Source organism: Notamacropus eugenii, chromosome Y, assembly GCF_028372415.1.
Source record: "Notamacropus eugenii isolate mMacEug1 chromosome Y, mMacEug1.pri_v2, whole genome shotgun sequence".
NCBI lineage: Eukaryota > Metazoa > Chordata > Mammalia > Diprotodontia > Macropodidae > Notamacropus > Notamacropus eugenii.
The window spans coordinates 9691406-9705368 of record NC_092880.1 but is presented as its reverse complement, the minus strand read 5'-3'; positions in this window follow the sequence as shown (position 1 = coordinate 9705368).

The following is a 13963-nucleotide window of genomic DNA, read 5'->3' as shown; positions in this document are numbered from 1 at the left end:
GCAGGTCAGGAGAGGAGTAAACTCCTCTTCCTTGATTGTGCCACCCTGGAGGAACTGAGGGCTTACAGGTCCCAAGAGTATTCCTTCCACTTGATGAAGTACTCAAAAGTCAAGTAACAGGCTAGAAAAAATGCCCAAAAATGGAAAAAATAAGACCATAGAAGGTTGCTTTCTTGGTGAACAGGCATTTTCCTACATCTTTTCAGATGAGAAAAAACAAAGGATACCATCAGAGGAAGAAAACAAAGTCAAGGCTTCTGCATCTAAAACCTAGAAAATAAATGTGCAATGGTCTCAGGGAGAGGAAGAACACAAAAATAATTTTGAAAATCAAATAAGAGAGGTGGAGGAAAAACTGCGAAGATAAATGAGAGTGATGAAAGAAATTCCTGAAAAGCAAGTCAATAGCTTTCTAAAGGAGACGCAAAAAAGCAGAAGAAAGTACAACCTTTAAAAATAGACTAAACTAAATAGCAAAAGAGGTCCAAAAAGCCAAAACACTAATAGAATAGATTTGTCACCTCCTGAAAGGGACCTGAAAAGGTAAAACTGCTAGGAATATTGCAGCTAAATTCCAGAGTCTCCAGGTCAAGGAGAAAATATCCCAAGCAACTAGAAAGAAACAATTTATGTATTGTGGAAATACAATCAGGACAACTAGCAGCTTCTAAATTAAGGGATCTAAAGGCTTGGAATACGATATTCCAGAAGTCAAAGGAACTAGGATTAAAACCAAGAATCTCCTACCCAGTAAAACTAAGTATAATGCTTCAGGGGGACGAAATGGATATTCAATGAAATAGAGGACTTTCAAGCATTCTTGATGAAAAGACTAGAGCTGAATAGAAAATTTGACTTTCAAACACAAGAATCAAGAGAAGCATGAAAAGGTAAACAGGAAAGAGAAGCCATAAGGGACTTACAAAAGTTGAACTGTTTACATTCTTACATGGAAAGATACTATATGTAACTCTTGAGACTTTTCTCAGTACTTGGGATTATATACATACAGACATTCTGCACAAGATGGGTTGAACAGAAAGGGATGATATCTAAAAAATAAAATTATGGGGTGAGGGAAAAATATATTGGGAGGAGAAAAGGAGAAATGGAATGGGGCAAATGATCACTCATAAAAAAGGTAATTAAAGTCTTTTCCAATGGAAGGGAAAAGGGAGGATGTAAGAGGGAAAACGCGAAGCTTACTCACATTACATTTGAGTGAAGGAGGGAATAATATGCACACTTAATTTGGTATGAAAATCTATCTTACACTACAGGAAAGTAGGGGAGAAGGGGATAATTGGGGTGGGCGGGATGATAGGAGGGAGGGCAAATGGGAGGAGGGAATAATTACAAGGTAACACTTTTGGGGAGGGACATGATCAAAAGAAAGAATAAATGGGGGGCAGGATAAGTTGGAAGGTAATATAAGTCTTTCACAATATGACTATTAGGGAAGTCATTTGCATAACTACACATATATAACCTATATTGAATTGCTTGCCTTCTTAGTGGGGATGGCTGAGGAGGGAGGCAGAGAGAGAAGTTGGAACTCAAAATTTTAGGAACGAATGTTGATAATTGTTTTTGCATGCACCTGGGAAATAAGAAATACAAGTTCATGGGGTGTAGAAATCTATCTTGCACTACAAGAAAAGAGAGAATATGGGGATAAGGGAAAGGAGGGGTTTGATACAAGGGAGGGCAGACTGAGGGAAGAGGTAATCAGAATGCAAGCTGTTTTGGAGTGGTGGGAGGGGAGAGATGGGGAGATAATTTCTACTAAAATCCTTGTGGAAATGAATGTTGAGAACTAAAAGTAAATAAATAAAATAAACTCACTGAAGTGTGTTCCGCTTAAAATCTTATCATCTTTTACAATCTTTACTGATGTTCCCTCCTAACTCATCTGGGGGAAGCTAGATGACTCATTGGATAGTATGTTAGTCCTGGAGTGAGGAAGACTCATTTTTTTTTACATTTTCACCATAGTCATGTTGTATAGAAGAATTAAAATGAATGGTAGAAATCATATAACAAACCTAAACGTAATACACACACACACACACACACACACACACAAATGATTTGCTATATTCTGTGATTGAATTCCATAGCTCTTTCTCTGGATGTAGAAGGCAATTTGCCTTAGGAGACCACTGGGTTTTTTTTAAGTCCTTGCATTGCTACGAAGTTCCAAGTCTACCAGAAAAAGCTCTCACACATTGTGCTCCTTGCTGTGCACAAAGGTCTTCTGGTGCTGCTCCTTTCGCTCAGGATAAGATCATAGAAGTCTTTCCAGGCCTCTCTGAAGTGTTCTTGTTCATCATTTCTTATAGCGCAATAGTATTCCTTTATATTCATATACTATAATTTATTCAGCCATTCCCCAATTGGTGGGCATCCCCTTGATTTCCAGTTTTTGGCCACCAAAAAGAGTGCTGCTATAAATATTTTTGTACATGTGGGACCCTTTACCATTTTTATGTTCTCTTGGGGATAGTCTCAGAAACAATATTGCTGGGTCAAAGGGTATACACATTTTTGTAGCTCTTTGGGCATAGTTGCAAATTGTTCTCCAGAATGGTGGGGTCAGCTCACAGCTCCATCAACAATGTATTTGTGTTCCAACTCTCCCACATTCTCTCCAACATTTATCATCTTCCTGTTCTCTCATGTTTGCCAATCTAACAGGCGTGATGTGGTACCTCAGAGTTGTTTTGATTTGTATCCCAGTACAAAACATCTCTTCCTGTCCTTAGCTTTCCCCATTATACTCTCTTTCCCCATTGGAACAGAAACTCATTGAGGAGAGGATTATATTGTTCATTATATTTATGCTTCTACTATTCATTTTGGTTTCTGAAATATAATAAATGTTTATTAAATTATTTCTCACTCATTCATTCTTCATCCATTTTATTCTGTTGAAATTTTTAGGAAAATTCCTTAAATCCTTAAAACCTTCCATCAAACTTGACTTGACCAAACTTGGCCACCTGATTCTACTTCAGGTGACATTACATCTCTCATCTCCCTGCTATAATATAACCCTTACAATGCCTAGACTAATAGCCCACCTAAGGTAACTCTTTTAGAGTTCATAACTCCACTGAACACCAAATTTAGTATATTATATTAAATTCTAGAAGTAATAGGAACCCACTGAAGTTTAGTGAGAAAGAATAGGGGGACTTCGTCAGACATGTTCTGTAAGACCATCAGTTTGATAGGTGAGTGAAGCATTGACTATAGTCAGGAGACATTTGTGGCAAAGAAGGCAATCAATAAACTATGGTAGTCGTCTAGGCATGAGGGGATGAGGGCCTCTGACATAGATATAGGTATCATGTAATCAAAGTAAAACCAGCAAACTTTCATAAGAGGTTGGACATAAGGGGTGCGAAATTATAATACATTCATTGTGAATCTGAGTGACAGGGGGGATGATTCTTACTCAATACTATGAGGAGAGTTCAGAAGAAAGAAGAGTTTAGAGTGGAAAGACGATTTTACTTTTGAATATGGTATCTTTTCAATGTTTAAAGGATTTCTAGATTGAGAGTATGTGAAGAGAATAAATGTTCTAGCAGTCTGTAAAGTCAAGAGATATCCAAATTGTGAAATGATTTACATATGAGAGAAGTTTACATTTTGCCCTAAAGGTGAAGAGAGTCTGAAACTCCTTGCTTATGGGCAAAACATAAGATCTATTCTTAATGAATATCAGTGCTTGCAAGAGGATGAAACAATGTGGCTACAACTTTGTCAAAATTCCTAACAAGAGGAATTATGCATTCTCTGAGGTCCTCTGTGGTCTTTGCATCACCAAATGCTTGTAGTACCCAAAAAGCACATTACAGATATCTGCATTTGGAGGAGAAATATATAAAAGAATGTCTGGGTGGTTTCACAAAAAGAATCACCCATAAAGAAAGTATGGGTCTATCAATAATAGCAGAAGTTTCTCTTTTTATTAACTCTGATCCTGCCTACAGACGAAGGAAGAAGAGAAAGGAGTGCTAAAGTCCTAGCAGCAAAATAATATGCTTAACGTGAGCACTGATGTTCTGGAGAAAGTTTTTGGAAATATATTCAGGAGATTTTAAATCCAGGAAACTATGACCCTTTAATTATGTAACATTCAAGGTACCACTTACCCTGACTTTTCCTGCCTTAAAAACACATCCTGTATTCTCCAGTATCAAATCATGGGGATCCTCTAGTTTGCTAGTTCTTTTTTTAAGCTACCAATTTTATCAATGATTTATCACATATCGTCCCAGAGAAGACAAAACCTTAAGGCAGAATTATTTGGAGTAATTGGAAAAGAAGGCAATCTCAGACATAAGGTGATTTATGTTTTCCCTTATATTTTTCTTTTATCTTAAAGCTAATAATTTCTTTTTGAATTTATCAATACCATTTGAATGAATGATTCTGTGGGTCTACAGGATGATAATGGGTACACTGGATAGAAGATTAGGCTGGTATCATGAAGAGTTGAGTTCAAATATAGATTCAGTTACTAACTAGCTGCATGGCCCTGGATCACTAACTTCACCACTATTTTCCACAGTTTTTTTTCCCATTTATAAAATATACATAATATTAACACCTAACTCGCAGGGTTGTTGTCAGAATCAAAGGAGATAATAACCTTAAATGACTTGTAAACCTTAAAACTATATGTAAATGCTGCCTAGTGAAGATGGGGATGTAGTTTTGTTATAGTTTTTGTTGTTTTGAGCAGGCAGAGTAACTAGCATAGGCTTTTCCACGTCTGCATTTGAATCTATTTCGTCAGTCAACTCAGTGAAATTAAAGTGACTGATCTTTCTATGAAGCTGCAGTTTCTAGTGGGAATTAATCAAAGATTAATAAGTCTCAGATTTGTTCCATTTGGATAAAGCCAGTTGTGAATAGTTACAACCAATATGTTATTTTCAAGCTAACTGATAGTTGCTGGGACTTTTCCAATGCCAACCTTCTACTGGAGTCAGTATTTAGCTATATATGTAGTTCAAATATATTGAGCAGAATTCTTCTTTGAATTATTTGTTAGTAGCTGCCATTCACCAGGTTTTTGCTGCGAATGTCTCCTTATCCACTTCTATATGAAAAGTTTATATTCACAGCTTTTTCCATTTATCTTTTCTCTTCCTTATGCATTGACATTGAGGTAAAGTCAACCTTTTTGAAGGCTTTGCCAAAATATTAAACAGTCTAGCATAATTTTACGTCATAAGGACTTAAGATGCTTAGAAAAGCATTGTTGAGTAGTGAAGCTGGTTTTAAGGACATTTTTATCAGAAAGTTGGTCACAAGATAAAGAAACACTTTATTCAATAACTTATAGATATTTCTTCTATACTGTGAAAATCTTGCCAACTTTCCAAACTAAGGAATACCTGGATAAACATAACGAAATCATAGGCCATTTGAGGTAGAGAGAGGGAGAGAGGGGGGCGAGAGAGAGAGAGAGAGAGAGAGAGAGAGAGAGAGAGAGAGAGAGAGAGAGAGAGAGAGAGAGAGAGAGAGAGAGAGAGAAAGGAAGAAAGAAAGAAAGAGAAAGAAGAAAACATATGCTGACTTAAAATTTGTTAGCCTTGACAGTGGATATATCAATTTAATACTTGGACATATAACAAAGACAAAAATATATGGTGTGTAATCATAACCACGAAGTTTGTCTCAAAATATAAAATTAATCCCCTTTATTTCTTTGTAAAGGAGAACTATGGGTGAGAACACTGAGTATACTCTTAGACTCAGCATATTGATTAGTTGTCTTTTGATTTTTTTTTATTTAACTTTTAACATTTATTTTTACACAATTTTGGGTTACAAATTTTCTCCCCTTTTCTCCCCTCCCCCCCCAAACCCGAGCTTTCTAATTGCCCCTGTCACCTATCTGCTCTCTCCTCTATCCTCCCTCCCTGCCCTTGTCTCCGTCTTCTCTTTTGTCCTGTAGGGCCAGATAGCTTTCTTGACCCCTTAACCTGTATTTCTTGTTACCCAGTGGTAAGAACATTACATTTGGTCCTAACACTTTGAGTTCCAACTTCTTTAGCTCCCTCCCTCTCCACCCCTTCCCCTTGGAAGACAGGCAATTCAATATAGGCCATAGCTGTTTAGTTTTGCAAATGCTTTCCATACTAGTTGTGTTGTATAGGACTAACTATATTTCCCTCCATCCTATCCTGTCCCCCTTTACTTCTATTTTCTTATGGTCCCTTCCCTCCCCATGAGTGTCGACCTCGTATTGCATTCTCCTCCCCATGCCCTCCCCTCCATCCTCCCCCCCACCCTGCTTGTGCCCCTGTCCCCCACTCTCCTGTATTATGAGATAGGTTTTCCTATCAAAATGAGTGTGCATTATATTCTTTCCTTTAGTGGAATGTGATGAGAGTAGACCTCATGTTTTTCTCTTGCCTCCCCTCTTTATCTCACCACTAATAGGTCTTTTGCTTTCCTCTTTTATGAGAGATAATTTGCCCCATATAACTTCTCCCTTTCTCCTCCCAATATTTCTCTCTCACTGCTTGATTTCATTTTTTTTTAATATATGATCCCATCCTCTTCAATTCACTCTGTGCACTCTGTCTCTATGTATGTGTGCGTGTGTGCATGTGTGTGTGTGTGTACTCCCACCCAGTACCCAGATACTGAAATGTTTCAAGAGTTACAAATATTGTCTTTCCATGTAGGAATGTAAACAGTTCAACTTTAGTAAGTCCCTTATGACTTCTCTTTGCTGTTCACCTTTTCATGGTTCTCTTCATTCTTGTGTTAGAAAGTCAAATTTTCTTTCCAGCTCTGGTCTTTTCATCAGGAAAATTTGAAAGTCCTCTATTTCACTGAAAGACCATTTTTTCTCCTGAAGTATTATACTCAGTTTTGCTGGGTAGGTGATTCTTGGCTTCAGTCCTAGTTCCTTTGACTTCTGGAATATCCTATTCCATTCCCTTCTATCCCTCAATGTAGAGGGTGCCAGATCTTGTGTTATCCTGATTGTATTTCCACAATACTTGAATTGTTTCTTTCTAGCTGCTTGCAATATTATCTCTTTCACCTGTGAATTCTGGAATTTGGCCACAATGCTCCTAGGAGTTTCTCTTTTTGGATCTCTTTCATGCGGTGTTCTGCGGATTCCTTGAATATTTATTTTGCCTTCTGGTTCTAGAATCTCGGGGCAGTTTTCCTTGATAATTTCATGGAAGATGATGTCTAGGCTCTTCTTTTGATCATGGTTTTTAGGTAGTCCCAGAATCTTTACATTGTCTCTCCTGATTCTATTTTCCAGGTCAGTTGTTTTTCCAATAAGATATTTCACATTATCTTCCATTTTTCGAATCTGCGTGGTATGTTCTGAGATATCTGTCTTTCTCGAAAAGTCCTTAGCGTCCATCCGTACCATTACAGTTTTGAAAGATCTATTTTCTTCAGTGAGCTTTTGAATCTCCTTTTCCATTTGGTTAATTCTGCTTTTGACAGCATTCTTCTCCTCATTGGCCTCTTGCACCTCCCTTGCCAGCTGAGTTAGGCTAGTTCTCAAGGTGCCAATTTCTTCAAGATTTTTTTGGTTCTCCTTTAGCAGGGAGCTGATCTGCTTTTCATGCTTCTCTCTCATCCCTCTCATTTCCCTTCCCAGTCTTTCCTCCACCTCTCTAACTTGATTTTCAGAATTCCTCTTGAGCTCTTCCATGGCCCGAGCCCATTGGGTGGGCTGGGACACAGAATCCTCAATTTCTGTGTCTTTGCCTGATGGCAAGCATTGTTCCTCCCCATCAGAAAGGAAGGGAGGAAGTGTCTTTTCTCCGATTAAGTACCCTTCAATAGTTTTATTTCTTTTCCCTTTTCTTGGCATTCTCTCCAACCAGTGGCCTGACCTCTGAATATTCTCCTCACACCCACCTCGCCTCCTGGTCCTCCCAAGCGTTTGGGGACTGAGATTCAAATGCTTCTTCCCCCCTTAGGGTTTTTGGCAGGGGCAGGGCTGCTATTCAGTGTTAAATTAAGTTCAGGTGCTGAGGTCAGGGGCAGGGCCGCCTCTCTGGCTCAGTTCCCTCAGGCGGTTATGCACAGACCTTCCACAATGGATCCAGGCTCCCGCCCGTTTGGGGAGCCCCTGTCTGTAGCCGCCTCTCAGCTTCTATCTCTTGGGGGGGCCCGAGCCATGGGGCACCCCACTCCCCTCTCGACCCGCCAAAGAGACTCTCTCACTTACCCCCATCAGTCACCTGTTGGTGGGGGGGCTTGTGCCGCTGCTGGAGGACCCGTCTCTGGAGCCTTCTCGGATCTGTACCTCTCGGAGCCGCGGCCGCCGCCGCCGTCGCAGGTCAGGTCTGGGCTCTGCGTCTGCAGCGCGACGGACCTTTTGCGAGAGGTTTGCAGGTCCCTCTGTGGGTGGGGGGACCCGCGTGGCCGCTGGAGATCCCGTCCCCGTAGCCCTCTCGGATCTTTTCCTCACGGTGTCGTGGCCGCGGCAGGGCTGCACTCTGCTCCCTTTCCCAGCGCCCAGTCCACGGCGCGAAGGACCCCCCCCCCCCGCGAGAGGTTTGCAGGTCTCTCCGGAGCAGAAATCTCCCTCGCTCCAATATTCCGTGGTCTCTGGGTGCAGAATTCGCCCTGGCTTGGTCCCCTCTATCCGTTCTGTGGTTTGTGGGTTCAGAGCTATGTGTATGTGCGTCTTTCTACTTCGCCATCTTGGCTCCGCCCCGGATTTTTTATTGTTGTTGTTGCAATGTACAGCTCACTGGGCGGATAGGAAAAACATATATTCTAAAATGAAAGTGATATAAATTGCAATATATCACTCATTTTAAAAAAAAGTTATAAAAAATGGATATGTAGTTGGTTTTTAAATGAACCATGAGAGACGGAAATGGTACAAATGTATTATATGCGGGATTTGAAGACAGAACAAATCTTACCTTCTTATCAATATCAGTGTGACCTTTGAAAAGTCTGGCAGTTCCTTGAACTCTAAGTTTCCTCTTCTCTAAGTTGAGGGAATTGGGTTTGATGATGGTACAGTGCCCTTACAATTAATGTACCTTTGAGTTCAAAGTTCATTGAACTGATGACTGTTTATTTCAGTTAGCAGATAAAAAAGTGTAAAGGTTGTTATGATTTATTTCCTGGACTGAAAGTAAAGGAATTTATATAATTTGTTATGAAATTAGACTTGCATACAGAGATGAAATTGAAGCTTTGAAAACTTACAACCCACAAGTAATATTCCTCCGCTGCTCACTTATCCAGCAATGGAATTGTAAGAGCAAATATTTTCTTCCTTGTTCATGTTTTCTATTTGAAAATTATCTCCTATCTCCTAGAAATAAAGAAAAGCAGAGAAACAGACAAAGAGATTGTGTAATCGCTATTTGGAGTGTGATGCTTCATGAGGAAACAGACTCCCATTCCTTAAAGATTATTAAACAACAACAACAAAAATTAAGTGACCTTGTTTAGGAAGGGAGTCTTTTTGAGGTATAGTTTTTCTTTATGGCTACTTAATGAGATCTTGATTTGATTTAATTATGCGATTTGGATTCTGTTTTACCTGGCTATGGAAATCAATGCGTATCTAATTACAATTATTTTTCTCTTCCAGGTGAATCAACTTTCACCTGTGTAACCATCACCAAAAATATATAAAGATGAATGGTGCAAACAGTGTAACTCAATTAATTCTTCTGGGTCTCACACAGAATCCAGAGATGCAGAAAATATTTTTTGTGGTATTTTTACTTATTTACTCACTGACTTTTGTGGGAAACATTCTGATCTTCATAACCATTGCAACCAGTCAGACCCTAAGGTCCCCTGTGTACATCTTTCTTTCCTACATGTCCTTCTTAGATTGTTGTTATTCCTCTTCCGTGGGCCCAGAAATGATAGTTTACTCACTTTCTGAGAGGAAAACAATATCTTTCAATGCATGAATTGCACCATGATATTCATGGCTACTGTGAGTGCTGTGAATATTGCATTGGCGCTACAAAGTCTTCTTTCAGACTAAACATCGCTAATTTATTACACAATTCATATTATGAAATTATCATTAGTTCTTTGGCTTAATTATACTCTTCAAGATACAGACCAGACTGAGGTGAACACATTTCCAGATGTGATCTGATCAGGATAAAATCCACCAAGATTATATATTCCCTTGTTAGCTGAACACTATTCCTGTCAAGACAGTCTAAAATCTCAATGATACAGATAATGTATATATGTACAGGTAGATAGTTATGAAATATGTGTGTCTGTATAATGCACATACATGTGTATATGGATTACACGTATACATGTATAATTGTATGTATGCGTTAAACCAGCTTTCCTCACCACCACCCACAAACCAGCTTGAACCCCCTTTGCCTGAGAAAGGCCCAAAATACAGATTGGCCTATCAGGAGAAAGACATTTTGCCCCACTCTCACCTTAACCTATCATAATGCTTTGTGTGCTCTGGCATAACAGACATATTTTGCTTTGCTCTCCGAGTGATCCCCAACGCTCCAGTTGGATTTTGCTGACTGGGATCTCTCTACTGCCAAGGAGCAGGCACCTTGAACAGGACACTATCTGTAATTATGGGACTTTGGTTATCTTTGAATTTATGGACACTATACTGTTATGACATTGATGTTTTATGATTCTATCGTATTAAGAAATTTCTTTCTCATGTTATGGTTAACACATATGAACATTGTAATTTTGACTGACTCAGGTATCTTGAGTCAGAATTGCTCTGAGAATGAAAGGTCCTCTTCAACTGTCCTTCCGTTGAGCTCATTCCAGTGGCTCCCATGTACAGACACATACACATCCCCTATTTTGAGAGAAATAAACATATTTATGTGATCTAATTATGTTTGCTCTTTTGATCAAAACTTTAGTTAAAGTGAACCCCATTCTGTTTAATCTTTTTGAATAAGCCTTAGTTAAGGGGTCAACCTGATTCTCTTGGTTTCTTAGACTAAACCTCTGGTATAGGTTGCCATTTGAGTATCTATTTATTTATATTTATCTATCTATCATCTGTCTAAAATAGATAGCCTTCCTGTGTATAAATTATGTCTTTAGTTATTGCCTTGTTCTCTAGGAATTGGGATGTTTCCCTACCCGAACCCTCTCCCCGAGGGACATTTTCCTGACCCTGGCACTATAATTAGCTCTGAAACATCTCTGGAGATATTAGATGTACTTAAAGATGTGTGTGGAAAGTTTCTTTTCACTGGAGTCAATTTAATTATAACACAGCATGCAATTTGAATGACTCAATGACAGGTATAAGTTTACCCCTTCATGTATTATATGGTTGGGGCTGGTCCTTCTTTAAATTTCTGCACTTTAATGGAAGCTTTCCTACCATTCAAGTGCAAAGGACTTTTCAAAAGACAAACGTGAGGAACAGAATTTAAGAAAATAAGAACTTGCCAAGATCCATGTAGGCATTTTATAAATCTTGTGTCTTAACATAATCTTCCTTGCTTCAAGTGGCTTAAATTGGATGGTCAGCGTGGCATCCTGAAGCACTCTACTCATGAATCAGTTGTTTTTACTTTCAGGTTAATTTAGTACCAAAGACAAACTGTTTATATCCAAGACCAAAACAAAAGCAAACAATGTGGCTTTCAAAACAGAGGAATATATTTCAGGTAATACATTTACAGATAATATATGCATAAAAATAATTCACTACTCATAAAAAAGCACATATTTCAAATTTATCTGGAAATTGTTTTGTGATTTTTTTTTCCTGATTAAGGTTTGAATGCAATTTGAATAGGTCAGGGAAAGTGAAAATATTTACACTTAAGAATTAACCATCATTCAGAGATCACTTTTTTTTCTCATTTTTATTCCATAATGCAAAATAACAAAATGTTTATTTTAATTTGAAAAATCGAAATGGAAATGAAAATATGAGTCATGAGATATGATGTTTTATTTCATTTGGTATTAACTGCATATTTTTTCTTGTTTGTTCATATGGCTATCTGTTTACTCTGGTTCAATTTATTTAAATTTAAGAACAGGAAACTACACTTACAATCAGTTATAGGTGGATATATGTGATTACAGTTATTGAATTCTCTTTTATTTTAACCCAGAGCTGTACAAATTTCTAATACAATTAATAATCTCTTTTTCATGTGATGAATTATGTATGTTTTTGGAAAAACAAGAAACCCATGAAGTAGCTCGTGTTCAGTCATTTCAGTCATGTTTTCATGACTGTTCACACCCCTATTTGGGGATTTTCCTGGCAAGGATACTAGAGTGCTTTGTTTTTTCTTTCTCCAACTCATTTTATAGATGAAGAACTAAGGCAAACAGGGTTAAGTGATTTGCCCAGGGTCACGGAGCTAGTAAGTGTCTGAGGCCAGATTTGAACTCATGAAGATTCACAAGTCTTCCTGATTCCAAAATGAGTATTCTATTCACTGAGCCACCTCACTGCCTGGCGAAATATTACATAACATATGGAATATACTAATACATAAATAGATTTTATTATCTTCCAATAGTGAATAGATACCAGATAGTACACTGAACATAGCGTTTTATTATATGTATGTTAATAGAATTAATGAGTACAATTATTCTTGAGACAAACTAATACCATGAAAGAAAAAGAAATAGTTATTCAAATGCCGTCAATGTCCATTAAACAAGTGTTTTATTCATTAGATTGTGAGAAATATTATTAGAGGAACAAAACTTACATAAAACACAAACTGTTTCTGAAAAAAGCACAGCCTAGTAAGAGAATAAGACTGACATACACAGAGTTTTAATTCACATCCTTTGTGGAGATAGTGAAGATGACCAAAGAGCTGGAAGAGGATTGGATGATATGTGTTTTAAATAAAAAAGTCACACAATTGGTTACTTGAAAAAAATAGTGGTTCCTTACCTCTCATCTTAATGAAGATTTTTTCCTTTGGATTTTTTCATTTCCCCTTGAAATAAGCAGGTGGCAAGACTCTAATACTGCACAAACAAGTTTCAACACCGTCTCCTACTCAAGAGGTGAGCACAAAAATTATTATATGGTTTGAAGGCACAACAGTCTTGTCATTCTTTGTGATGTGTGTGATATTACTGAGATAATTTTGTCCACTACTTTTGTTTGGAGTTCTTTTAATTAAGTGCAATTTGAGATTTTATTTAGATTTCTTTGACTGAACCACAATGACTTATGAATAAATGTATGTATATAGATATATAGACATATAGATAGACACAAAGACACATATATAGACATGTACATATGCATGCAAGAATACAAATGTATATGTGGGTTAGTGTATGCCTGTGAATATGTGGAGATTGACCACCTTTTGGAATACGCACATATTCATGCGTTATAAGAACATATTATAGAAATTTTGAATATCTGTGTAATTATATGCCTACATCACATATCATATGTATATACATATATAAAAATTTGTTTGAGAGGCTATCACACTTCATTAAGTTATGTACATAGATATCTTGGATTTTGATTTATGTGACAAAAGCAATACTATCACTCGTAGGATCATATTTTTATGGAATTGTGAAGTAAATTTTGCATAGTTATTTCCATTAAAGCATTCTGTAAATTACAAAATATTGTAAAAGTTTTATAAATATTGATTCCTACACTTCAAAAGCATTCTTTGTGGGTACTGCATTCACTGATGCAAATCACATTTCCTTTTGTAACTCAGTAAAACATAGTTGAGTAGATATAATGTAAAATTTCAACAATTTTTCCTGTCATTATTAGATTCATCTTAAGATAATATACAACTAGTCAATCCCAAACCCCATACTCTAAGCTTTTATTGCTTTATTTACAGGTCAGTGCTAATATTCTGTTGGCATGGCCCTTAAGTACCCAGGGTTACCTCTATACCATGAATGTAGGATTTTCTTAGAGTTACTCTTATTG